The 19,243-nt window shown below is 39.1% G+C and overlaps 1 long non-coding RNA gene and 1 other non-coding gene across 2 annotated transcripts in view; one reads left to right on the top strand and one right to left on the bottom strand.

Moving 5' to 3' along the window:
* Positions 1-10,912, bottom strand: part of LOC135318896 (uncharacterized) — a 176,917-nt gene extending 166,005 nt beyond the window's left edge. Inside the window, exon 1 of the long non-coding RNA XR_010377298.1 lies at positions 10,826-10,912. This is a non-coding gene — a long non-coding RNA (uncharacterized LOC135318896). The remainder of the gene's footprint in view (positions 1-10,825) is intronic.
* Positions 10,913-17,901: 6,989 nt separating this feature from the next.
* Positions 17,902-17,975, top strand: TRNAG-ACC (transfer RNA glycine (anticodon ACC)). The gene has a single exon. It is a non-coding gene; the product is annotated as a tRNA-Gly (tRNA).
* The last annotated feature ends 1,268 nt before the right edge of the window (positions 17,976-19,243 follow it).

Here is a 19,243-nt window from a genome sequence, read left to right on the forward strand (position 1 = left end):
CACCAACAACAACAACCCTGGCAGGGTCAGAACTGGGCTTTAAGGCTTTTCCAGCAGAGGGGAGCAGAGGCAAGAGCAGAGAAGGCAAATCCATACCAGTGAGAAACCAAAGGAAGTGAGGGCAGTAAGTAGATACAATCTACAGAAGGCAAAGTTCCAGATGGTGCCCTTCTGCAAAAATCTTAGTGTGACTGCCACTATTCTTGACTAATACATCTCATGGAACACTGAGGAATGGAGGACCATCACTAAGATGATGTCCAATCTTAAAGTGGACTTCAGTTATGATTATTGAGTTCATCCTGTTAGTCACTTTAGATTATAAGCAGTGTGCCTACTTCTCACATGCACACATGTGCAAGAATACACACATGCAAACTGGATATGGGGGTACAAAAGAGTTAAACAATCTGCCATAAATCTGTTTAAGCCACAGTCCCGAGAACAGCACTCCTTTTCTTCTCTAAAGATGAGAAACGGAAGGCAAAGGTTCAGTCAGCATTTGAGCGATGGGAGAAAGCCTAGAGAGTACTTAGCCCAGAAGATACTCGTGTTCCTTCCTGAAACTGTGGCCAATTATAAAATGTTTCCTTACGCAGCCATGTGAACAGAGCCCAGAGGCATCATCTTGTTGTTACTACAGAGCAATTCCTACTTTACCCAAATTCCTCCCATACCAAAAGGAAAAGAGCTTCAAATTGCGAATGCTGTAATGGAAACATCAAATTCTTTAAGGACTGAGTCAAGCATTTTGAGCATAAGAAGAAAAGAAGTCACAGCAATTGATACAAGGTGAGTAAAACTAGGAAGTGTTCAGTTTGTTCCAAACCTCAAAACAGTGGCAACACAGTTCAGGCAAGAAAGGGCAACACAGAGTCTTAATGCACAAAAAGAAAAGGATCTGCAGTACTTTCCTGATCATTTGTGGCTAATAACTTTTACACTTCACCTGAGGGGAAGGGATTCTGAATTAAGAGGAAAAAAATGCTGTATTGTTCTTCACGGTGCTATACTGTACACCCAGATCAGTTCAACAAACCTAGAGAGAAAAACCTATGCTAAGATGCCATTGTCTTGCCTACACACTTGTTCCTAATATTCTTGCATCAGATTCAAGTATCCCATGATAGGACTGTGAACCAATTGCTCCTTAGGGAAATAGAATATGCAAAGAAAATAAGAGTCTTGCACTGATTATATGATAAGTGTTTACAGCACTAACAATACGATATATTTCTTTACTTATTCAACCAACAATTATTGAACAACTTCTGCAACTGTGCTAGGTGCTGGCAATACAGTCTTGATAAAGCAAGCCTGAATATGCTACCTATAGAAGCTCTGTTTATCCAGGAGGAAAATTGGACAATTTCTAGATACTTAGCAAGGACAACACAGTTTATATAAAGAGTAAACTACAAATAATTTGCATTCAGAATGTGGGTTCTGTTGAGATCAACTGGTTCACTCCAGGCATGGTTATCTACAGAATCCTCTATGAAATGTACCCTGCCTAACTATTAAAGATTTTGATGCTTAGAATAACCAAAGATAGTAAGTCCATCTTACCTTTGACTCCCTTACAGAATTTTTGGTCTTACTAAGACTTATTTATGATCAAGTAGGCTACATTTTAAATTATAACTATAAGGGTTGGGGAGGGTATGGCTCACTGGTAGACAGCATGCTTAGCATGCACAAGGTCCTGGGTTGAATCCCCAATACCTCCCTAAAAATGATTAAAAAAAAATTTTTTTTTTAATTTTTAAAAGGAACTGTCTAGAAACAATTCTTTCCTTTAAATTATACTACAAGGGTGAAAATTAGTCTTTCTAGACAAGGGACAGAGAATATGTCCATTAGACCAAGGTTCTTCAGTTAGAACCTTGCAGGTCTTAGCAGCAAGTCTTAGCTGACCCTGGATGGCAATTGGGACAGATTTTAACCCTCTGGTGAAGCACAGATGCCCTTTGTTTCTGAATGAAGGAAAAAATCCATAGGTTTGATCACCTATAATATAAGGAGCAAGGGGAAAGTTCTATATTGACAGTAGAAAACCCTGGCTTGTATATTCACCCCGAAGGGAAGCCATCTTAGCACTTCAAAGAGATACGCTGTAAGGGTGCCTTCAGGTGGACCAATATTTTCCTCAAATTGGATTTCTCTAATCCCTGAACTGTGACCAGCAAAGACTTCAGCCTGGAAAATTGATTTTTCAACTACACTTCCTGAGGACTCACCAGAGCCACAGAGTAAAAGAAACAATAATTCTTCTTTGTCCACTGCATTGATGAAATGAAATCCCATGGTATTTTTATACCCACTAGTATAACTGAGAAGCAGTCTTGCAGTTGGTTACCTCTTCATAGTTAAAATATTACACTCCCTAAGGGAGGAATGTTGTTTATCTGCCATGTGGGGTGGGGTTGTTTATGTGCCTTATACAAGTATTTTGCTCATTTTGATTCCTTTTAGTTTTGTTCAATAAATATTGAACTGCCTGGCTAAGGCTTCTTCGAATGCTTCTAGAAAAGGAGAATAAAAATAAACATGACCTCAGACTGATGCTTTAGTAGGAAAACAAAGACAAATAAAACGTGGGTTCAACCCCCAAGGAGTTATAATGTAGTGGTTGTTGTACCCTACAATAATGACATAAATAATCAAAACAAAGAATTGTTTCGTAAAAGTCTGCTGTGAGTTTCTATGTTAATAGGTTTGAGTTTGTATTGTTGCACATCACCATGTGTGAGCTGATGGACTCAACATACTTCACAGTCCAGTAACAAAGGACAATGTCACTGAAGGACTGAGTGATCCATTGGATGTGTGAATGAAAAATACTGCGAACCATATCAGTAAACAAAGAATGCTGACGCCATCAAGTCATCAGCGGCTGCTGCCACCCCCCAGTGAAGACAGGCCTGCAGCCCAGCCCCTGCAGCCACTCACAATGGTGCACCCTGAGGGGACTCAGAATAAGAAAGGACAGGATACTGGCCCTAGATAGCTAGGTGCTTGTCAAAGGAATGAATTCAGTCAGCCCAAATGTTTACGTCCTCCCATATATAGAAAAGCACTAAATTCCTTAACTTGAGATGCCTGGTTTTCTTTAGACAACAAGTGATCTTTTATTGTTCCAACTACCTGGTCTTTGCTGTAAAGCTCCTATATATCCTAGCTCCTCCCCTATCTGTTCGGATCAGTCCCTCAGCCATCTGAGAGGCTGTCATCCTGGCTGGAGTCCTCCTGCCAAATAAAACAACTCTCAACTTTTAGGCTGCGCATTTACTTTAGTCGACAGATCCAACCAGCAGCAGGAAAGCCATCCCTTAAGCATCTTAAAAGGAGTAACATCTTCACCAAGGAAAACAGATTTTGAGTCACCTTCCTTTAGCACTTCCCAAAGCGAAAGAAGAGTTTTATTTTATTTTATACCCTCCAGTCTCCTTTGGAATCTTTGCTGGTTCTTCCTGGTTTTTCAACCATAAAAAATTCAGCAGGTAAGTTCCCTTAGTGACAATGGGCACATGTAATCTGGAGTCATTAACTGAGTCATTTACATTTTAAAACGTCTCTTAGCCTTTTTATTAACAGAGGCTTTTTTATTAGTTATTTTTAACTTCCAGCATTAGATTTTCTTTCTTGTCAAAAAATTAACTCAGCAGCTCAGTCATTTTAGCACTATTATAAATTTTCAAGCCATGGTGAACTTTAAAAGTTATTTTCTCTGTCATTTTTCATCTTTGGCTAGGTCTACATAGCACCAAATACTAGGTAATTACTTAGGTTTTATCTCCATAGAATGTTTTCAGATTTCTTACGGCAGGATTTATTAACAGTGGACCTATTTTTAAAGCAGCACCGCACCTGGCAGTAACTAGTTTGTCTTCAATAAATAGTGATGTTATATTTATTGTTTGTTCAGCATCTCAAGTCTGTGTAGGTTGTCTTTGACATTTATAGATCATTCCTTTACTCTTTAATATCTACCTTTTAACATCTATTGAATCTCCAGTTATTTTTTAGTGGTCTCCTTCAGCTGTTACATGAGAGATCTGAATTTCAGGCAGCAGTGTCCTTGACTTTTTAAAGAAACATAACAGTTCTTATCTGGATTTCAGTATCATTCTATGTAAAAGAAGAGTAATGGGTTATATGGTATATGTGTAAAGCTCCTGTTAGCACTAAAAATCGAGGTTTTGTAATAAAATTTTCTAAGAAAAGATCCATATATACACCTATTTTGGCCAATGGGTTCAGAATAGTCAAAGCTAAAATTATATGAAAGATCAACATAGCATTTAAGCTTCCACTTAATATAACCTTTAGGCACAAACACCCCCTTAGAAACTTTGTAAGCGTATATGCTTTTCTTTAGAATATAAATATAAAATGTTGTTTTTATAAGAGTAGCATTATTCTACAAAACAGATATTCTAAAGGTAGAACTGGGACCAATGGTCATAGTTTGCAAAGAGATAGATCCAAGCTCAATATATCAAGCCCTTTTTAACAGCCAGAGTTTTCTAATAAATGGATTGGCTGCCCACAGGGTATTGGGTTACCCACTTCAGGGAATTAAGGCAGAAACCAACGAACCTCTTTGCACTGATGAGAAAGTGGACTGAAGGATCTTTAAAGTTCCCTCAAATTTTGAGATGTGGGGTGCTAAGGCACAGGAAAGATTTCTTAATTTATTTTTAAAACATCAGTCTATTTCCAACAATCAGATATGTTAGCCAGTAGAAAACCTTTTCGTCAATGTTTTATTGTGCTAAGCCATGAAGCTATAAAAACTTTTAAAGATCGAGACTCATGGAGGGTACTTGTTTTTTCTTTCAAAAGGATAAGTATCTGGCACAATCCATATAATAAGCTAGACTTATGATGTTTTGTCCTATAGGGGAAAAAAATCAGTTGCAATAGGTAGAAACTACAGCCCTGGTAGATCAGATGGACAGATAACAGTCCTATGAATTTCAAATAGTCACTGTCATTCATATATGAAGTCATTCCTAAATAAATGCATTGGAGACATGGAGACCCCATGGCTTTGGCTGTTAAAATTTTTATTAGCTAGAGAAGCAGTTGCTTTATGGGTCATTATACTCCTTTGAAAATCCAACCAAACAATGGATATGGAATTTGAACACAGGATAACATAATTTTTCCTTTCTCATCCTTTCCAACTCTGTTATTTAGAGTTAATTTTTTTCCATTTTTCATCTGATTTTATTTGGTAAATGTTAACAATACATCATGCATTGAAATTTTTTATTCAAGTATGGTCGGTTTACAATGTTGTGTTAATTTCTGATGTACAGCATAGTGATTTAGTTATGCATATAAACATGTGTGTATTCATATATTCCTTTTCTTATTCTCTAGAGTTGATTTATTTTCAGAGTCTTATAGAATGTGGAGAAATTAGTTTATGTTCCACAGATAATGATGTTATATTTATTGGTTTTTCAGAAATTCCAAATCGTGTCTAAGTTGGTCTCTGGTCTGTTTAGACTTACAGATAGCTTTGTTTAAATAAAATCTGGACTCCATTGTGTTTCAAGTAGAAAGAATTAATGAGAAATTGTATTCTCCATGCCTGGACAAGTGACTGAAAAATAGTGTCAGAGCTCAGAAATGAGAACAAAAAGTTACGGTTCTGAGAAGAGACTGGTTCTCAGAAATCAAACCCTCTACAAAGAAGTATCTACATAACGCCACTCAAGTGTGCTGGGTTTCTCACTCCAGAGACCACGAGATGAAAAGCCTAAGCCCTGAAACAAGGAAAAAGCAGAGAGACCAGAAGTCAGGAGAACTGCTACCAGCAAACCAACAAGGCCTGACGACCTACACAATTACGGATCAATAATGCAGGCACTCCAGTAAGATTTTCAATGTTCAAAACACTATAATTGATAGGCCAGAGCTCAGAAAAATCCAAGCAAAACGTCAACTCAGCTAACAGGGCTGAAAAGCTAGAGTTGATCATCAGGCAAAACAATCAACACAGATACCCTGTGACAGAGAACCACGACAGGAGATAAAAATAAAGATCTGAATAAAAATATATATACTTTAGCATTTTTCAAGTGAAGCAGAAAAACTTCTGGGGCCAAAAGATACACTTTCTCAATTTAAAAATTCAACAGATGATTTGAAGGATAAGGCACTACTGAGACTCAAATTAGTGACTTGGAAGATCAAGTGAGAAATCTCAAATTATCTTAAAGTACAGAGCAAACCACAGATATGAAAATCATGGGGGGAAGATTAAGAGAATTAAGGGACAGACTCTGCAAACCCTCGATGAGAATGTTACTCGTTCCACAGGAGATACAGGAAGAGATGGAGGAAAAGCAAATAAATAAATATTAGAAGGAAAATTTTCCCAAATTCAAAGGACTCACCAAAGGCTGGATTAGTAAGATACACATCTAAGCATATCCTGGTAAACTTCTTGAACTCTGAAGATATTTTTTTTTCAACGACAGATTTTCCAGCAGAAAGAATAATTTAGCTAAAATGAATATTGAAGTCACATCTCATCCTTAATTTGAGGTAATTAGTAGCCAGTAACAGAACCTCTGAAAGAAAAGGACTATAATCCAAGAATTCTACACCCAAACAATACATCAACTATTGGTTGAGGTTAAAGAAAAATACTTCTGGATATACAAAACTTCAGAGAATATATCACCTATGTACTTCATCTGAGGATAACACTGGAAAAAAATTCCTAGTCGAGGAAAAGAACAATAAATGTTAGTTATTAGTAGTATTGCTCTTAAACTATGCTGCCAAAAATAATTAGGTAGGAGAAGGAAGAGTAAAAGCAGTCCAAATGTAATAATAAATAGTATGAAAAAGAACTTCCAAATTAATAAGGAGGGAAGGGTGGGCTGTTTGAATAGAAACTTGATCAAAGCAGAAATGATAAAGAAAAGAAAATATGGAAACAACAACAAAAAAAGACTCTAAGCAATAAAGAGATTCTAACGTTGGGTTTGGGGGAGGGAAGTTCAGCTACAGCTGCTTTAATGTAAGTGATTATTTAAAAGTTTAATAAAAGGATACGTAAAGAGATGTCATGTAAGGGAAACCCAATGGTAAAGGAGGGTGGCGGGTCAGAAAGAGGAGGAGAAGGGGAAGAGGGCACAGCAGAATTTAACATTACATACACTAATCAGATGAAAACAGATGTACTATAAATAGGAAATGTAATGAGTTAATATATGATAATGACAAAAAAAAAAAAAAACAATGTGTGAGTATGTCAGTGTAATAAACCTTTATGAAACAACCAACAGAACCACTAACTCACAAAGCCAAAACTTCTTAAAATGGCTGGATGGCCTATGAAAATAATGCATTTACTGTTGGAGTCTTCAACATGTTTCTGTCAGAATTAGATATAGTATATATTACTAGTTAATATACATACATGGAATTATATTTCTTTCTTCAAAACAAACAGAAGAGATTCAGGAAATGTATACTCATGAAATATTTACATTAGTAATCTTATTCACACAGACAATTGTAACAAATTCTTTTAAAGTAGAGACCATGTTGCATTCTCTGGGCATAATCTAACACTATTAATTTTCTAGAAATTAAAAAATCTAGAAAAAAAATATAATCCAGGCAATAGACGAAAGGCTAATGTTTATAATATACAAAGAGCTCTTATAAATTAACATCAAAAAGGCAAACGTCCCAACAGGAAAAAAGAAAGAGAGAAGCATATGAATAAATATGTACAGAAAAGAAATCCAAAGACTTGAAAACATGGAAAACATGCTCAAACTCACTTATTATCATCAACAGTGAAAAACAGAATGTATTATTGTATATATTAAATATAATATATATTATATTCCATATACATGGAAAGATATGCAGAAATTCAAAACAACAAATTAGAGTCACATACTCGACTTGGAATGATTCCAACTGTATAATATTAAGAAAACCAAGACAGGCAAATCAGCTCCAAAACAGAAAGTAGATTAGTGGTCACCTAAGACTGGGAGTGGGAATGGGCATTACTGTAAATCACAGGACAGATCACATTCGGGTGATGAAACTGTTCTAAATTGTATTGCTCAGTAAATCTACTAAAAATCATTGAACTATGCACAGACAATTGGTGAATTTTATGGTATATAGATTATATCTCAATAAAGTCATTTTTTAAAAATTTGAATAGCTACCTGTGGTTACTTGCTCCCATAAAATTTTATTAAAAAAGAGAAAAAGAAAAGGAAGATACAGAAAAGTAGGCATGCCAATATACCATTTTTACATTTTATGCAAGACAAATACTTGAAGGTGATGAAAAGGAAGAGTAACCAAGAACTACAATAAAAGAAAAATAAAAGATTGAACTAAAAATAGAAATATATATATATATAATGACATCTCTGCATTTATATAAAGTGATACACATTTGCAAGGAATATGTTAAGATACCTGTAATTAACTTTAAAATACCTGGGTATATACAACATGTATATCATTATATATGTAAAAGTTAATGATTCCACTCCAGGAACAGTCAGTTGCCCTAATTACACATCCAGTGGAGGTTATACAGGCTTGTATCAGAAGTCCACAAGCCAAAAGTGGCCATTACATATGCTTTTGTTTTCATTATCTTGATTATTACATGAACATTAAAAATGTCAGAAAAGGATTTTTACTGTATAGTTACTGGCTTGCTAATTAGCATGACAAATGTTGGAAACTGGGCTCACATTGGTAAAATTAAAGGTATTCAAAAAAATGTATATTAGGTAAAATACTTTGAGAGCTCCCCTTTTTCCAGCACACTGAAGGAACAAGACATAAGAATACAATATTTGTGTAACCTGAATTCTTAGGGAAGGTATCAAAGCTTTATCAATAAACGGCCCTATGTCCAGCCACTGAAAAGCGACATGACTTTGAGAATTATCAAAGCCTGCCTTCCAGAAAAGCTGCCATGTCATCCTGGAGTGAACCTTCCATCTAATGTAGTGCTCACAGCATTTAAAAGGACAGAAGGCCTGACTTCATCAAGCTGACAGAAAAGGTTATATAAGCCATTTCCTGCCTGCTCATTTATGTTGGTTGTTTAATCAATTTCTGTATGTGTGGAAGAATCTGGTCTGAGAGTCCTTCCCTTATATAACCTAGTAATTAGATTTAGGGGCACTGCTAACCCTTCCACACCAAACTGCCTACTGCTCCTCCCAGCCAAAAGAACCTAAGAGATCTGTAAGCCAAATTAGCTAATGTCCGTTCACAACAACAAAGAAATAAAAATGCCTGTTAAAGAAAGAAGTATAAGTTATCTCTTCATGAAAAACTAATACCATCAGTACATGTAAACCAAATTTTCATATTCAATTTCAGGAAGGTGACAGGCCTGCCCACATCCATTTATAGACTTCTGGGTGGACTGCCAACAGGTAAGTGCTGGAAATTAAGATCTCGACATGCATATATTCAAACCTTACTGCAGTAAACAGAATGTGGAAGTTGAAGGATGAAAGTTGGATCCCTGATAAAGTCCGATTTACCCTAGTACACCTGTGAAGGAAACTTGTAATAATGTACCGCAAGACAGGGCAGTTTTCTGGTCCCGGGACTTGCAGATCTCGTGCTAGCGTGGATCAGGGTACATGCATCTCTCCGCTGACTGCTGGTCATGGCCTGCTAGTGAGCAGCTGACATGCCACCGTGGGACAGTCACTGCCAAAGTTTGCTTTATTGTTTGGGAATGTGGAAAACAGAAACACAAATGAGGGAACGACCAAAAAAAAAACTTGTCCCACAGGAAAAACACGCAGAGGTGGTAATCCTAAGACATTAAAGAAATTAAATTAGACAGAGAAGGGGCAAGAGAACCTTGAACACATAATTGGAGATTTTGATTTAACTGAAATAGGAACACCGAGAGAGGCTTTTGAGTAGCTCAATGGGTGACCTTTATCAACAAAAGTTACTGAGAAGAAAAAATAACTCTGGCATTTTAGAACTAATAGAAGGGAAGTTGGGGATTTGAAAGCAAATAAGAGAAAAACATAAAATGAAAGTGGCTGGATATGAAATTGTGAGAAAACAGAAGAAAATGGAAGTCTATTTAAGACATATTTTAAAAGGAGCACCAAGATCTGTAGATAGTGAAGCTATGAAGAACAAAAGATCGTTTTTCCATCAATGTGAGGTGATGTAAATATACAACCCACCTACACATCCACACCAGATGAATCTTCTAAAAGTGCTCCATCCAACATGACTACCTTTCTGTCCCCAAGGGAAAGAACCTTATTGTAGAACCTTAGAATGAGGTTTAAATCCCTCATTTCAAAATTTCAGATTTTCTGCAGTGTGGTCCCAAGTTACCTTTCTCAAAAGTACCCTGAAAAAATTCTGATTGCAAGGGTCTCATGAGCTTGTTTTCTACAATCAGAGGAAATTTTTAAATTGATTTAGTTAGACTAATTAAGCTAATTTAGTGAATTAGATCAAGACCTTCTCTTCATCCCACCATCACCTTCCTAGATCCTGCACCTTCATTTGAGGGTTGGGGGGTAAAGCTAATCAGCACCCTTCACGTCCAGGAGGGACACCGTCCACATGGGGTGAGTCTTCAGGGGGCTGGGCCTGGGCAGAGTCACAGGTACAAACTAGCTAAGCAATGAACTGTGCACTCTGCGGGCCTCCCCGGGGGCCGTCTCCCTCTTCAAGAGCCTTTTATTTCCTCATTTCACTCTTTCTTGCCATTGGGAGCCCAATTCCTTTTCCTCCAGTTTCTGGCTACTTTTCAACTCACCCCTCTGCGAGAGAAGCCACCCGCAGCATGAATCTGAATCTTTTGTACATTACTTTGCCTTATAATTGAGTATTGGCAACCATTCTGGTTCCTTGGTGGATTACTTCAGACTTCCATAAAATTCTGGCACAGTTCAAGCTCTAGAGAAGAAGAGCCCTTTGGGATACAAGTAAAAGGAGGAAGCCACAAAAAATAACCTTGAAATAGTACACTGGTTTGCATAAAGTTACTTCCTAAACCCTAATTCCCAGTCATGGTTGCTTCATTCTTGAGCAAGAAATTCCGTATTCTTTCCTTACTATCTTTATCTACTTTGGGTGTCTCAGCCACATTTCTCAGACTGAGCTACTTCACTGTCTCATTTCCACTTCCCTTAATTACCACTCCACTTCAAACTTCAAGCCTAAGGCCACACTCTGAACACTTTCATCTACTTAAAATAGTGTCCCTGTCTAAAATATTAAGTATAAGGGGGGAGGGTATAGCTCAGTGGTAGAGCATGTGCTTAGCATGCATGAGGTCCTGGGTTCAATCCCCAGTGCCTCCACAAAAATAAATAAGTAAATAAATAAATTTTATGAATTTTTATATAAATAAATAAATAAATAAATAAATACCCTCCAAAACAAAATCAAACAAATCAAAAACAAATAAATAAAATATATTTTTTTAAAAGACCCCAACGCCTCCTCTCTAGCATGCTTGCTAAGTTTCTCTCATCATAAGTGCTTTTCTGCCTCTCAGGGATTTCTTGGTCCTTGATCTCATCCCTACTCACTCCCTACTTTTTCACCCCCCCAAAAAAAACCCCTCCCCTATGCTGCCAGTTTCTCTAATACATTATTCAGCTATTCTTGCCAAAATAACTTCCCTTGTCTTATTTTCCTTCTATCACACCTGTATGGTAAAAGCCCATCCCTGCCTCATCCCAAAGTTGGCATTTTCCATATTTATACCTGGACTGTTAATCCATCGCTCCTGGAGAAAAAGCACACAACTATTTAGACCTGACACCATTAAAAATTCATGACCTCAAACTTTACTTGTCCAGCAGTCCTACAGCTCTTCTCTCGGCAGATGTCTTTCTTTTTCTCCACAGTGACTATTTTTAAACTTTTCCACCTTCCTCAAGCCTCTGAGCCTGACGCTATTCACTTCCCTCTCAGCAAATGCCCTGACCTGCTATTCAGAGAAAAAACAGAAGTCTTCAGGGTGGAATGATACAATTCCTCCACCAAACCCACAAACGTATCTGCTTCTGAATAACTGCAGAAACTCATGTCTGTTCTCTCACTCCATTATTCTCTTTCTCATGTGTTATTTGGCAGAGATGAATAGTAGTTTCTGCTGAATGAGGTTGGAGGCTCCCTCCCTGTGGGGTGGCAAGTAGCTAGCTGAGATTAGCGGCTCCCCATTCTCCAATGGGAGACGTCTCCATAGCTTTCAACTTCACACAAGGAGTCCAGGTTCTAACCAATCAGGAACTTGATGCCTGTGATAGTCGGTAGCCAGCTGCAAACACCTGTGTGTGACTCCTTGGAGAAGCTGGTATCCAAGCCCAGACTGTATAGAGTTTGCTCTCTCCATCTAGTACAAAGGAGAACAACAGGGGAGTTAGAGCCCCTTCTCGAGAGCACTGCTCCACTGTGGGGCCGACCAAGTCCAACTGAGGACACCTCCCGGCAGGTGGTTGGAGGGCAGGGTACTGCATACCTGCTGACCCTGCTCTCTCTCAGTTCCAACCTGCACCCAGTGATTTGTGCCCTGTAATTTCTAACCCCTTTCCACCCCATACTAGCTCTTTTCTTGTAATAACTAAACATCCTCCAATCAGGAAATAAAATCCTATAATCTCACCTCCAAAACACCTCTCAAGTCAGTGTGCTTTCCTCCACCTGCACCACCACTTTCTAGCCAAGGGTTCTCATGCTGCTAACGCCTCCCGTCTGGTCCAAGGGCCCCTCCCCTCAATTTGTTCTCAAACTGCAGTCAGAACGGTCATAAAATCACAAATACGATTCTGTCATGCTCCTTCTTGTCCAGTGGTGTTTCAACGTCATTAAGATGAAGCACAGGCTTCCTTGGAAAAGCCACTCCTAGCTACAGCAGTAACTACAGCAACTGATATTTACTGAACACGTACTATGTGCTGAGCATATTTAGCTTTCCAGTCTTTATCAAAATGTGACAACACTGGTAACATCGTACTTGTTCTACAAATATTGAAATTAAAACTGGATAAAATAACTTAACAAGGCTTTACAGCTACCAAAAGTTGAGCCACCGTTCAAACCCAAATCCATCTGTTTTCCTGCCTGAGACCTTTCCACTGTACCGTGTTCCCGGTCATGGTTAGGGCTTCCAATCTCTGTTTGGCTCAACAAAAGCTGGTATTTAGTAAGTATTAGGTATGTGAATTTTTTTTTCCCACCCAATACTTCCTCAAATTGAAACAAACATAGGGGAATTAAAATTAATTTAACGAAAGGTCACACATTTAGTAAGTGACAGGGTCCTAAAATCAGTTTATCAGTTTAATCAATAAGCTAGTCTGGTCTTGCTGTGCATGGCAGAAGTACTGCCCTCTTTCCTTTATTGACTATAAATTGTTAAGGGGGCAAGGAGTTCCCTATGCTATTTGAAATCCCCAGGAAACCAGGCGAAAGAAAGCAGCTTTAGAGAGTAGGTTATATCTATGGCTGGAGCCAACCAGACAGGCAGCTACGATCTGACTTGCCAACCATCATTCTTACCTTCATGGCATCATTCCCGCTTCCATAGGAAAGGGTATCACCCCTAGAGTTTACAGCATTGATGCCAGTTTAACAGTAAGGGGTCAAGTCTGGCAGAAAATTGTTTGGCCTTTAGCAAAACCACAAAACATAATCCTTCATGGCAGTTGAAGCATAAGGCTGGATGCAAACACAGGGGCAGCAAGACCAGATAAGAGTAGTCAGGTGATAAGGGGCTAAAGCCATCACTTAAAGGAGGCAAACACCTAAAGTCAAGTGCCAAAGCCAATGTGAAGGCAAGAGGAGTCAATAATCCCTCCTAGATCAGAGACAAGGTAGAGCCAAAGAAAGGCTGAGAGTCAGAAGGCGAAATAAAATATGATGGCTCAGAATGGAGCGTGGGGGTCGCAGAGAGAGCAATAAGGCACAGATGGTTCTGATGCATTTCAGCCCAGGGGCCCTTCTTCAATCATCATGATAGAACAAATGCGACATTCTTGCTCTAGGGACCCAACAGGCTTACCTTGATACTTCCTGCCTTTGATACCATCCCCTCAGTCTGTCCTCAGGAGCACATATTTACTAAAAACCACAGGTGAGAGCTCTGCCACCTCAGCAGATTCAGGGAAGGGACAATCAAAGGGAGAGTGTTATTAGTACTGGGACCCACGTCACTAGACACGATCTCCTGGAGTGCTCTGGGAACAAGTAGGGAGAGGAGAGCCAGTGTGACTGCAGGCCTTAGGAGATTATAAGACCTTCTTGGTCTTTGAGCTAAATAATACAATATCTCATGTCATTTATCTGCAAAATGGCAATAGTGTTAACCTTATGGAGTTCTTGAGAAAATTAGATGATTTCATGTACATAAAGCACCTAGATGGTACTTGGTACATAGTACGCAGGAGGAGTTAAAAGAAAAAAATATAAAGCACACCATACATACTGTTAAATATTTCCCAAATCCTTTACAACTGATAATCTACCCTAAGGAGTAGAAGCACTATCACAAGAGGCAAGAACCAGCATCTGGGACCTTCACCTCAATTTTAAGATGTGTATCCAATGGTGTGGTGGATCTCATTCTGTATTCTACCTCCTTAAGTGTTCTTGGTATCTTGTATCATAGCATCTCGGGTCATTAGCTATGGGAAAATCCCCAAGATAGATGTTCTCTGCTCATCCAAGTACCAGGATATTACCTCCCCAACATGCAACTTTGATAAAGTGATATGAATCATAAAAGTGATAGGAACCATAAAAATCACAGCTCAAGTGTGTCATAGACAAAAGCGGCCCAGAGTGAAAGAGAACGGAAGATGCTGAAGAGGGGATAAGAGCCCTGCTTGGAAGGACAAACGGAAGGGCAACACAGGCCACCCTGAGCTAACCAAAGACTTGAATGGGTTGGGCACAATTTTGTTTAAAAACCTCCCTTTTCAACCCTCTCTCGGGTAGAATATTGAATGGATGAACTTACCAAGCAGGAAGACGAGTGATATGATTTCCTGGCACTCCACCAGCTCTGACTCAATAAGGCGGCTGGCATCTCCGTTCACTCTGCCTTTACCCACAAGGCAGCAGATGGTTCCAAAAGACTTTCTGGGGAACTGCAGGCAGAAGCTAACTGCATGGTAGTTCAAGAGCCTAAGAAGTGGATTCCAGCTGGTGGGTATTTTTTTTTTTTTTTTCATTAAAGTTGATAGTTGATTTACGATGTCGTGTTAGTGGCTGGTGCTTTTTAATGTATCAGTACACGTGATGATAAATGACTAGTACCTATCTTCCAGCAATTTAGGGCAGGTAATTTCTTCCTTAAGTTCCTACAGATTTTTGCACCAGCTCCATTATCATTTGGATTTCAGCTTACTTCTATGCAGGTGATTTTTCTTTGGTTTTACATTTTTCTCACGTATACTGTGAACACACACAATGGGCTTCAAACAAGAGCATTTGATCTTTCCCTGTGCTTAACTTTCCAGGAAGATGTCACAATTGCCCCTTCTCAGTAATCAAAGGGTACTTCTATCTCTTCCTCTGAAAAATCACAGCTCTCAGGTGGGGAGGCAAAGGGAGATGGTACACCCTCACATCCTTCCTTCAGTTTTGAGAGTGAGAGAGATGAAAGAAGATGAAAACAGACTTCAAAACACACAGAAAACTCCTGTCTTTATAAAGGAAGAAAATGGTGGCATTCAAAACACTACAGAGCAATGTAAGCAGTATCTCCAACTCCTTAATAAATAAAAGGCTTTTCACAAAAGAAATCTTACCTGACCTGAGCCAATAAACCTCTACACAGTTCAGCAGCTGGTTTTATACTTCAAATAGCCAAGGTCTGCCTTCACATACCCTCAGTTCTGATACTTGAAATTTTTCAATATCCACTGTGTTCAAATTATTGTCACCCCACAATCTTTTCTATCCCATTAACCTGAAAACTGAAGGAGAACGTGCCCTATGTTAAGCAATCTAACTTTCCTTCATTGGGGCCATTTAGGTCCAGTGGCTGAAGGTTACATATATGGTCTGTTGAAAACTTTCTAGACTTAAGTGACAGATTTGCTATTCTGGGTAAGTAGAAACCAATGATGAATTTATGATACGTTTTGTTTATTTGTTTTAACTAAGAAGGTTTGAAAAAAAAGTCAACTTAAACAAAAGCTTTGTAAACAGATGCACTGGAGACAAAGGCTGGCTGGGATGGTGACATTATGGACAGTTCCACAGAGGCCCCTCTCAGTCGAGTCCATACCCACTCTGTGTCTCTGACCCTTCATGCAGACCTGGTCCAGGGGGCAAGGGCCTGTGTCTGCCACCTGGAAGACAGCGGGGCAGCAGCTGAATGCAGAGCTCGGGGGCCATGGTTGGGGCCAACAGGTTTGGCCAGGTCCCCTTGTCCCAGCCTAAGCCCCCAAAGAGCCAGCCCCTCCCCAGACAGCCTGGGCCTCCCAGAGGACCCTTGCTTAGGCTCTAAGAATGAAGATGGCCAGCTGAGGCCAAGGCCTCTCTGGGCAGGGCAAGGAGGAGTGTCTGTGCATGACGACCAGCTCCAGGCCCTTGCTGAATGACCTCTCGGGCTGCAGCGCTCCCCTGTCCTCAAGCACAGGCCAAAGCCAGAGGCATCTCCATCTCCAAGCATAGCATCTGGCCTTGAAGCTGAGCCTCTGCCCCCACAGATCCGAGCAGAGCTCATCCTCCTCAGTGACAGATTAAAGAGTTTAGTACCATATGACTTACTTTTAAATCAAAATGTCCACTGAAACATATTTTTCTAGTTGATGAGAGTTCCACTCTAAAAAGAAAGACTGGGATGCAAAGTAAAGAAAAAAAACATCAAAACCCTTTTCTTATGTTTGTTAAAGCAGAATGTACCTCTGTGACTCATACAATTTGTGTTATAATTATGTACAGAGATGTTTGGATACCTCAAAGCATCTAAAAATTCCCTAAATGGAAATCACTTTAGATTAAACATAATTTTAATGATCAGGTTAGCTTTTTATATTTACACGCCAGCTAGTTTATATTTCACCAAGTGTTCTCCTCATGAAAGCAAGTCTTCTATATTTTTATTCCATGGATCATGCAAAAATTTCAGATCTGGGATGTGGAGTTCAGGCAACCCCAGGAGGAGGTAGGACCCAGCATTAGGCATGAGCACTAACTTGGAGGAAACATCAGGGCAAAGCTGGTAGTGGGGAGGGACAGACTGGACAGGTAGAGTTTCATGTCTAGAGCATATGGTATCCGGTGGCTGGACTGGTGATGCCTGTCAACAGAGAGGGAACTGGTTGGGTGAGGATCCTGCAAGTAGGGGGCGCACTGTGATGGGGTATCTGCGACAGTGGTCCACAGCAGGGGAGACTGGCAATAAGGAGAGGACCTCAGCTCCTGGGCTGTTCTGTAGGGATGTGATTTCAGTGACTGAAGGAAAGTGGAAGAAGCAAGTCATAGTTTCAATAAAAATGGCAGCCATTACCAACTACCAACAACAGAGGTTTGCTGAAAGACGGCAGGGGGCCAGGCCTCGTACTTAACATATTATGAAAATCATCTCACTCATGAAGTACTAGCTGCAATTTACAGGTGAGGGAACTGCTACTTAAATTACTCAGTCTTCCCAAATTCTCTCAGCTGGTAAGTGCCTGGGCCAGATTTCACCCATAAGCAGACTGATCTGGCCGCAGAGCTCTTGTGCACTGTGCTTTACTCTGCCTCTGGTGTGCCCGAAAGAACAGAGACACAGGGAACTCAGGGACTCGGGAACAAGGTGCAGTTGTAATACACTGGTACAGCATTTTGTGTTTCCATGACTTTATACTTTAAAAAAATTAGGAGGGGGGAGGGTATAGCTCAGTGGTAAGAGCGCATGCCTACCATGCATGAGGTCCTGGGTTCAATCCCCAGTATGTCCATTAAATAAACACATAAATAAATAAATCTAGTTAACTCACCCAACAAAAAACAAAAAAAATTTTTAATTAAAAAATAAAACAATAAAATTAAAAAGAAAATTAGGGCCCCAACAGGTTAACTGACCTGTGGAAAATCACTCAGCTAAAAAATCTACAGCACTCTAGAACTTACAAAGCACTCTTGTTTAGAGGCATGGTCTCAGAGTCAAGATGGAAACCTAGATATTAGAGTTAGTGTTCATAGATCCAACCAATCAACAAGGTTGATTTGAACGTTACTATCACCCTAAAAAAGCACCTACAAGAATAGAAAAGAGAAAAATTTCGAGACTTGGATTAGGCAAAGAGCTCTTAGACATAATACCAAAAGCATGAACCATGAAATAAAAATAGTTAAATCAAGCCTTACCAAAAACACAAAAAACCTCTTAATCTGTGAAAGACAGTGTTAAGAGAATGAAAAGACAAGCCTTATTAGAATTTATTTACAAATCACATGTCTGGCAAAGGACTTGTATTCAGAACATGTAAAACACTCAAAATTTGGCATTAAAAAATATGCAATATTACAAATGAGCAAAAAACCTGAGTAGACACTTCAGCAAAGTAAATATAGAAATGGAAAACAAGTTCAACATCATTAATCATTAGGAAAATAAAATCCCAATGATGTAACACTACACACCTATTTGAATAGCCAAAAGCAAAAGACCTAACAATACCAAGTCTGGCAAAAATGTGGAGCAACTGGAGCTCTCACACGCTGCTGGTGGGAACGCAAAATGGTCCACCCAGTGTCAAAGACAGTTTGACAGTCTCTTATATAAATACACACTTGCCACATGACCTAGCAATTCCACTTGAAGATATTTATACAAGAGAAACAAAAATTTAAGTTCAAAAAACAACTATAAGCTAACATTTAAAAGCATTTTATTCATCATTGCTAAAATATTGGAAATAATCAATACATCTCTCAACTGATTACAAACTGTTGTACACACATTCAATGCAATACTATTCAGCAATAAAAAGAGTCTAACTACAGATACGTGCAAATCATGAAGGAATTCCAAATGCAATATGCTAAATGAAAAAGCCAAACCCAAAGACTACACACCGGCTGATTTCATTTATGTGACATTCTCAGAAAGGCAACAACCATTGGTTGGAGAACAGACCAATAATTGCCAGGGCTTGGAGTGGAAGAGGGGTTGATTACAAAGAGGCATGAAAGATGATGAAATTTCTGTATCTTAATTGTGGTG

Source organism: Camelus dromedarius, chromosome 2 (genome assembly GCF_036321535.1).
Source record: "Camelus dromedarius isolate mCamDro1 chromosome 2, mCamDro1.pat, whole genome shotgun sequence".
Taxonomy (NCBI): domain Eukaryota; kingdom Metazoa; phylum Chordata; class Mammalia; order Artiodactyla; family Camelidae; genus Camelus; species Camelus dromedarius.